Raw genomic sequence first — 9,378 nt, forward strand, 5'->3', positions numbered from 1 at the left:
ATAAGATAGATTCAAGAAATTTGTGCGGCTATACGTATTGGGAATGACCATTTTCTCATAAAAAAGAATACTAAAAATAGAAAGAAAGAGACGTATAATATAATTTGAAATCATGCCGGATTTCCTCTCTCCATTTTTTTGTCTTCTTGGATTGTTAATTAATCTAATAATCAGACTTTGGAATTTGAAAATGTTGGCGATGATGCATCATATGCTACTAGCAGATTGTGACCGAAAGGTTGCATTATACCAGAAGTTTATTACAAGGAAAAAGACTAGTGATAATGACGATTGACAATTTGACATGCACCTTAAATCGACTTACACATATTAGAAAAATTTTATAAAAAAAAATGCAAAAGGGAAGGGTGTTGGTTAATGTTAATTAAGGATTTTTAACGTAAGTTTTCAGTGTTACATTAAAAAAAATAGAGTAAAGACTCCAACCCCTAATTAATAAAAATTAAAAATGGAACGCTTTCTGCCCAAAAGATTTTGATCTTTCATTTGGTTGAATATCAAAATCCAAATAAAATGATATTATCTATTTATCTTGAAAAGATTTGGAAAAGAAAATGGAAACAAACACACACGCGGAAACAATTTTCTTTTTTTTTTTTTAAAGTGACATTTGTGTTGCGTTTAATTACTTCATAAACATTTTGAGATAAAATGTTTACATTTTTTTTTTATCTTTTTAAACATAATATACCACGAGCTATAATTGGCTGATCTTTCTCATAAAATTTTAGTTGGTCATTCATAACTTATTACTGCTCAGTAATTACAATTTATGAGCCTTGGCAGACATACTGGTTTGCAACATGTTTTAACTTTTTATGGACCCGTTTGCTATATAAAAATTAATTTTTAAAAAATAATTACTTGAAAAAAATTCTATACGCGCTTTTAAAAATAATCAGAAGTTTAAGGAATTGCAATTTATTAAAATTAGAAAGTATTTTAAATAACTTTCACATAAAATCATATGCTTTTTCTTTTTAAAAATAGTGATGTTTGTAAACATACAAAAATTAGCTTGCTTTTTTTAATCTCTAAAAGTAACGATTAATTATTTCATATCAGGATCTTTTTTTTTTTAATTTGCAACCAATGGCCCCAAAAATAATAAAAAATATAAAAAGAAAAGGTAGATTAGAAAATTAATTAATCAAACAAATGATGCTTCAGTAAAAAAGAATTTTGCCTTTTTGAAAAAACGAAACAGAAAAGATTGATTAATCTATTTCATAAAATATTAAAACACAGTTAATGTCAATTAACAATATTTTTTTCCATATGGTACCAAAGCCTGTTACTAATATATTCCTTATCAAATAGAATGACATGAATTGTTTTCCATCTTAAATGAATGGACCATCATTAACAAGAGTCACAATCATCATTAACATGAGTCACAATCATAACAGGTAACCCACATGTAGATGTGGCCATCATCCTTCATGAAGAACTGTTAATGCTTGTCCACTCCTCTTTCTAACTACCATCCAACATTTTCATCTATCTCTATACGTTATATGATACATACATATTACATAATATAAGATAATATTATAATATGTGAGTTTGGATGGGGGGTTTATTAAAACAAAACAATTATGTCTTAATCAAAACAAAGAAGAGAGAGAGAACAGTACTTTTGATATGCTCCCAAACGTTGCTTTCAGAGTCAGTTTTGGAAAAACACATTTAAACACCTCCAAAGAAAACAACAACATAATCAATCACTTTCCTCCATCAACATCGAAGACCCGTGGGGTTTGGACGGTTTCTCTTCCTTATGGGGTTTCTCAAAAGCCTCAAAGCACAAACAAGCCTGTCAACCATATCATAAACAACAAAGAAGGAAAAGACAAAGCATGTGAGGACCTTGACTCTCTTGTGTGCTATACCATTTCTAAAGTAGGTGGAGTGTGACCCATCATACATCATCAAAATCACATAAAACACATAAGTGTATGTGGAATATTTAGGAGATATCTACATCCCTTAAATATGTCGTCACAAATTAGATCTTTAGGTTCATATGTATACTTGAGTATCTATTAAAAAAAGTGTCTTCTTTTTAATTTAAAGACTTGCATTACCGTTTCAAAAAATTTAAAATAGCTCATGCATATTACTTAATAAACAGAAATTGAGAAATTAGTTTTTTACTCTCAATTGAAAATATATTTTGGACACAAAAAAGAAAAGAAAAATATATCAGAAACCCATATTTACAAACCATTTTTTATTTGCAGGGTGATGTTAAATTTGAAAATTGAAATTTCATACATAGCCCTCTCAATTAATTCGGGGGTACCTAGCTGGCTGCATGGTGCATGTTCCTGATGCGTGTGCGTGTTATCACTATCAGTACCTTGCATGATGATATATATATAAGGGCATTCCAAATGCTGTGGTGGACCTACTGCTTGTGACATTTATTGGATTTTCATTGTACTACAATATGGTTGTTTTGGTTTGTGTGTTAAAAGGCATGTTCCTAACCATAAACTGCTCTCTGCACTTGCAGAGTTACAATACAAAAAAAATTCACTGTTCCCCTTCAAGGCTTTTTGTTTGCCCAAAAGCGAAATGCAGGTTTACTTATTTTGTGTATGGAAGCAGCAGAGAAGAATCTTAGAACCGTCGAGGAGTTATGTCATATTTAATTGTTTCATTTATTGACACCCAAAATACAAACTGAGCTTCGGTGTTTAAATAAATAATTTAATTTATGTCATTTCAATCTTTCTTTTCAATGAGTATTATTATTAACAAATTATTTAATTTATAAATATTTTATTTCTTTTTCTTATATTTAAGTAACCCATTAACAATAATTATTTGTGTAAATAATTCTCTCTAATTTTAAACAATTCAAATTCATGTGTGATACTAAAATAATATTTTTTTTAAAATAACTCATTAAGTAACTTACATTGTAGATGGTTTGACACTTAATATAAATTTGAGTAGCAATATATAGTTGGCTCCAACGATATATGCCTAAATTTTTAAAAAAAATAAGATCTCATATTTGAAAAAAATGTGAAAATAAATATTCTTTTGGTTGATCCTAATTCCTAAGTAACATCTGTTTGGCTCTACTTTTAAAAAAAATCAACTCAAAATTCTATCATTTATGCATGTTTTAAACTCAAATAAGAATATATCTAGTAGAGGATATATATGATCCTAAATTAAAAAGGTTATAAATTTAAGTCATCGTCGGTGAAATGAATGAATAAAAACAAATTATTAGGAGGACAAAAATTTAACATATACTATAGTTAGAGGGATACAAAGTAAAAGTAAATGTTAAAATGAAAAAAAGAAGTTAAAATAAAGATAAATAGTTAACATGATTAATCCCTTCAATTAGTTGGTTGTGGAAGACTTAATTACTCGGGGCCAATTTGTAGAGGAGGGGGGATTTTCTTTTAAGTAGACACTACTAAAAGGTAAATCTAGATACTATGAAACTTTTTGTTTTTTTTAAGGGGGCAAATGTCCCTCAAATGATATACCTAGTTTCATTCCTGTTTAACTATTCATTTCATCCTTATACTTGACACAATTCTAAGTTCTAGTCTTTATACGAAAAATATTTGTAAGTTTTGGTCCCTAACATTAACATTATTGATTATGTGGTTAATGGTGTTGACATGGCAAACATATAGCACTAATGTGACAATTGATGCATATGGTACAAACATCTGGCGATAAGATGACTAGAAATCCATGATTGGGTCCTTATAGATGATACAACTTTATGAATTAGTCCCTATATATAGGTGATATTACTTTATGAACTAATCCTTGTATGAAAAAAATCCTAGTTATAGTCCTTATATTACCTTTATCAATATAAAATGGCTCCTGCATGTGGTTATATTTCTCTTTAACTTCATGAAGCTAAGGCAGTGATAATTTGTTATTATATATCATCAATACTAGAGTCATACATCGATCATCAAAAAGTGACAAAATGACAAGTGTTTGGAGGGGAATGTTGGAACTAATTAAAGACGTATGAAATGTCTAATCCTTAAAAATGTTTTGCTTATAACAAAAGAGTATTAAAATTTGTAAAGTTCTAACAAGATTGCAGGACATAAGTGTTTTAGGACCATAAGCGTCCATAAAACATATCGCTTTGTGATTAATTAGAATTATTTGTTCTATGTATGTGAGGGTCCAATATTTGTTTAACATAAGTCGTCCAATGCTTTTCTATATAGGTATATGATTTTAATAAAATGTTCATATCTTTTATATCATAAATGATTTTATGAAGAACCTCTTATACGTTCCATTGCTTATATATAACTTGGACAAATTTATCCTATGTGTTGAAACCTCAAAATGTTTTCTCAAAAATCGACCAATTTTCTAACGTTTATATCTTTCTTTGTCTTTTCAAATGTTTGAAGCATTTATTGTGAAAAAGGTAACAAATATAGCTCTAATATCAGCTATGACAAGTTAAAGAGAAGAACAAGTCAACTTATTAAAAGAAGTACCAAAGTACCACAACAAGAAGAAAAAAAAAAATCAATTCTAAGTTATTATGTAACACCACCACTTTTAGAGATAAATTATGAATGTTAACCATATTTTTAGTTAAATAACTTAAAATAGAAATATTTTTATTGAAGGGTATAAAATTGTGTTATTTATAATTTTTTATATTTTCTTATAATTTTTGTAATAAATAATTTTTTCTTTTAGTTTCTTAACTTAGTGTGCTTACTATAACACATAGATTATTAACTTAATTTATTTGTGTTGTTCAGGTGAACCAAATGAGGATATTAAAACTTGATTTTAACAGTTGCATTCCTATTAGAAAGTCCCGACCTAGTTTTGATCGTTAGTTTTTTATAAGACTGACGTACAGGTAGCAACTGCTTATAATAGGGTAACAACGGAAAAGAAAACTCCTTTTAAATCATCAATTCTTTCTAAATAATTAATAATAATTAAGTATCAACAATAAATGACATAAATGATAACGACTTAATCAAGTATTTTATGACTGAAATTCTCATTGACATTTAGGTAGTATGAAATAAATCATATTAAAAAAAATATTTATTTTATATGTGTTTATGATCTCTTAGAAAGATTATTTATTACTTCTAACTGAGATTTGATCCCTTAAAATAATATATGTTAAAAAATATAATAATTAAGAAAATTCTTTAATATTTTTTTGTGGACACAGTTTTTGTGATATAAGTTATGTACTCCTAAAATGCAACAGACAACTGAATAGTAAGTTTTAGGGAAAAATTCTTTTAAAATTTATAATTAACTTATTTTAATTTAAAACATGCTATTTTAAAGATAAAACTGTTACAAAAATTTGATTTAATAGCTAATTAATTAGTTATTTTATGAGAAATAATTACTATAATTAATCTATAAATGTAAAAATTCTAAAGACTCATAAAAATATATGAAAAATTATGGTAAAAATATTTCAAAAATTAATTAAATCTAATTTTCCCCTAATTAAATATTAAAAATTATTTTTACAATTTAATAATTATAAAAAAGTAAAATAAAAATATAATATAGTCTCCTGACCATAAGGCATGAAACTGCAGCACATGGATCAATGGAAAAGTCCACAAATCTTATTGTAATCAAATTTGATACAATTTTTTTTATCTTTAAACCCTAAAATTACTCTATAAAAAGACAACTCCCAACCATTATAATCATTTCATTTTTATTTATGATTACTATCATTATTTTATAAAAAAAACAAATACCGAAATTAAATGAAGGGCATTGTTATTCTCACCCATTTTTTGCTAAGTTCACCCTAACTTTCATTTTTTTTAATAAAATTACCTTTGATATAAAGGTGTTTTTGTTGTGTGTATAGGGGTGTGACTTTGCATTACACAATGAAAACATGTTTTCCTTGAGTTAATTTTTCATCAAAATTCAACACAACAAAACTTGTTTTCATTGTATATATTAATTGTTTAGGAAAAATATTAACATGATGGAAACTAAGGACGTTTATGAACCGACCCAATCCAATGAAAAAAAAAAACGATCCAAAAATTTGAAAACCGAATAGATCAAAATTTTGAAAAGCCAAAATTTTATATTAGATTGGATGAAATTTTAGATTTAATTTTTAAAACTGATCTAATTCAATCCATACCCACATTAAAATGTATAGTTTTTCCTTCAAAATCAATCTCATTCAATCCCCAAACACCCCTAATCCCCCAACACCCCTAATGGAAACATATTTCCATTGAGTATTTCACATGAAATATACAACAAAAACTTATTTATGTTGTGTATTTAATTGCAGATGCAAGTTAATTTTTTTTTAAAGTTACTTTTTAATTAAAATTAAATTAATCACGATATAAGTTACCTTTTTAATATTAATTGAATTAATTATGAGCAAATTATTTTAGTTTATGTTTGACAAGACAATTTAATTAGTTTTTTAACTTTTTCTAGTTATTTTAGTAGTTTTTATTATTTTTTGAAACGTTAGGCTAATTTCTAAATTTTTATATTTATTATTTTTTTGTCCTTGAATATTTTTTAGATTTTATTTTTAATCATTTCTATATAAGGTAAGATCTTTTTTCCCTCTCCTTCCACTTGTAAGGTAGGATTTAATTATTTTTATCTCTTTTTTCTTTTCTTTTTCTACATAAGATAGGGTTTTTACATTTTTATTATTTTATTAAAAGATATTTATAATGATATGTAATAAGTTTATTTTGTTTTATTTTATTGTTATTATTTTGGTTATTTTCAACACTATTTATTTCAACAATTGTACTATTTACAATATTTATTTTATTATTCTAACTTATACTTCAAGATAATAATATTGTTAGAAAAGGGTCATTTTATTTTTAATAATATAATAATCAAAAGTAAAAAATATAATTAAAATAATTTATCAATAAATACCCATAATTTATTTTATTAATAAAATAAAATTGAAATGTATATAAAAATATCACATAAATGTGTTCATCCCTACAATCATTAATGAAATAATTTTTTTTATGAATATAGATGAATAGTAGAATGATTAGTTTTTCTTTTTGAATAAATTAGTTTTTATTTATTGACATGCAATCAATTAGTATTTAAGGCAGTATCAATTGTTATTTTTTACGATAATATTAGTGTTTACAGTAAGTTATTTTGCAACTGAGATAATAAATTAAAGTTTCTATAATTAAAAAAAATAATTTTTTATATATTATTATCTTATTATAGAAAATCAAAATTTAATGATTTAATTGACTTTTTAATTAGTTTAATTGACTTATTATAAACACATTAGTTACTATAATATAATATAATAATATATTTTATGAATAAAAACAAAAAATGATGAAATTTAACCAAGAAAAGAATCTAAATGGTGATGTCACGTAACATCTATTTCCGCGACAAAATCTTATTTTATAATATATAAAGTAAAATATATTTTTTTATCACCATAAAATAAAATATATAACTGAATAGTGATTGATTCGATATAATAGTATTAAGGTAATATAACTAATTATTATTGTTGGTGTTGTGATTATAATATAGATTTAGCATAATTATTTTAAAATTATCATGATTATTTAAGAAATTCAATAATTATAAAAAACATATAACTATAAAAGATATTTCATAAAATTTAATAATACTATCGTATAATATAAAATCAAAATATATTTAAAATTTAATGGTTTATTTGATTAATTTAATTAGAAAATATACCTATTATAATATAATGACCTTAATTACTATATTTAATATTATCATGTGAATATATGAGTTAAAAAATCAAATAAAAAAATTGTTAAATTCTTGAAGGGAAAAATATTTTAAAAAATAAACGGTATATAACTTTATAATTGATTTATTGATATTGTATGCTATGCCTATAATTATACTTAATCGTATAAAATTTTTATACTTTTCTTTTATTCTGCAGAGAAATAAACATAAAAAACTACCCTAGAGTATCACTAAGCAGGATAATATCAAGGGCAAGAGAAGAAAGGAAATGAATACAAAATGTTTGAGGTTGGTGAACCTCAATATTAGCAAGGAAATGAGCATCTGAATTCACCTTTCTACTGATAAAGTATATAAAAAAAAGATTCTAATTTATATAATAATAATAATAATAATTTAGAAGTATATTTTCATTTTAAATTTTCAAATGTTTTTGTATTAAGTTTTGGTGAAAAAACTTTGTGATCTTCAATGATTTTACCTAAAGTCAAACAGGGTGGGATAAAAATAAGATACAATCTTTTTTTTTTTTTTAATTTCTTTGTGCCTAAAAAGTAAAATTAGTCGTTATACCGTGCTTTCATTAAAACACACACACACACACTTGTAGAACACATTGTAATTTCATTCCAGTATTTTTCACGGTGAGCAACATAATTTTACTACATTGCTAAGTTTTTTTTGTTTTCCATTTTATTCTTACTACTAAGAATTATTTGATTGCGAGAAAGTAAGCTTGTTCCATTCCACCTAAAAATAAATTGTCGTCAAAGACGAAAAAATAATATAAATACCTCTTGATCATAGTTTTTCCCCCCTCTTAAGCCCACTTTCTTCTTCTTCTTTTTTTTTTTTTTATTGATTTTGAGCCCACTTGATCATAGTAGATGAAATTGTCATTTACGTGGAATTGTTGGCCATAAAACTATATCAAACTCCCACACTATATTACGGAAAAGTATGTACCAGAAAAGATTAATGGGAAAGTAATTATAGTAACGGGGGTAATTGAAAAATGGAATAACCCCCAAGATAATTAAGGAGAGCGATCATTTGCTACCATATACATCAAACAAAGACATAATACAAATGAGAAGCTGCAATGTTTTTCTGAGGCTGAAGTAAAGGGACTGAAAGCCCAAAGTAGCTGCAATGTTGATTTCTGTTCTCTATTCATATTTTTGTTTTACCTCTCATAATATTTAGTTGATTTTGAATTAGTCCCCACAAAAAGTAGTAATAGAGACTAAAAGCAAATTTATCGCATATTTAAGGAAAGAAAATATACTATTTTTAATCAAAATCTAGAGTTATGTTACCACAAATTAAGGAGAACAATTCCAATTATATTGACACAGAACTTTTTAGCAACCAAAACAACACATTCCACTATGTTAAAGATCAAAGATAAAATAAACATCAATAGAGGACAAACAACCAAAACTCATGTACAATGATGTGAATATGAAATAAGGAATAACATATCTATTCTTAAAAAAATATTTTTGAATAAAAGATGAAAGAAAATCTCACCAAATTAAATAATTAGCAATAATACCATGAGTGACAAATCTA

Source organism: Glycine max, chromosome 13 (genome assembly GCF_000004515.6).
Source record: "Glycine max cultivar Williams 82 chromosome 13, Glycine_max_v4.0, whole genome shotgun sequence".
In the NCBI taxonomy this organism is placed as follows: domain Eukaryota; kingdom Viridiplantae; phylum Streptophyta; class Magnoliopsida; order Fabales; family Fabaceae; genus Glycine; species Glycine max.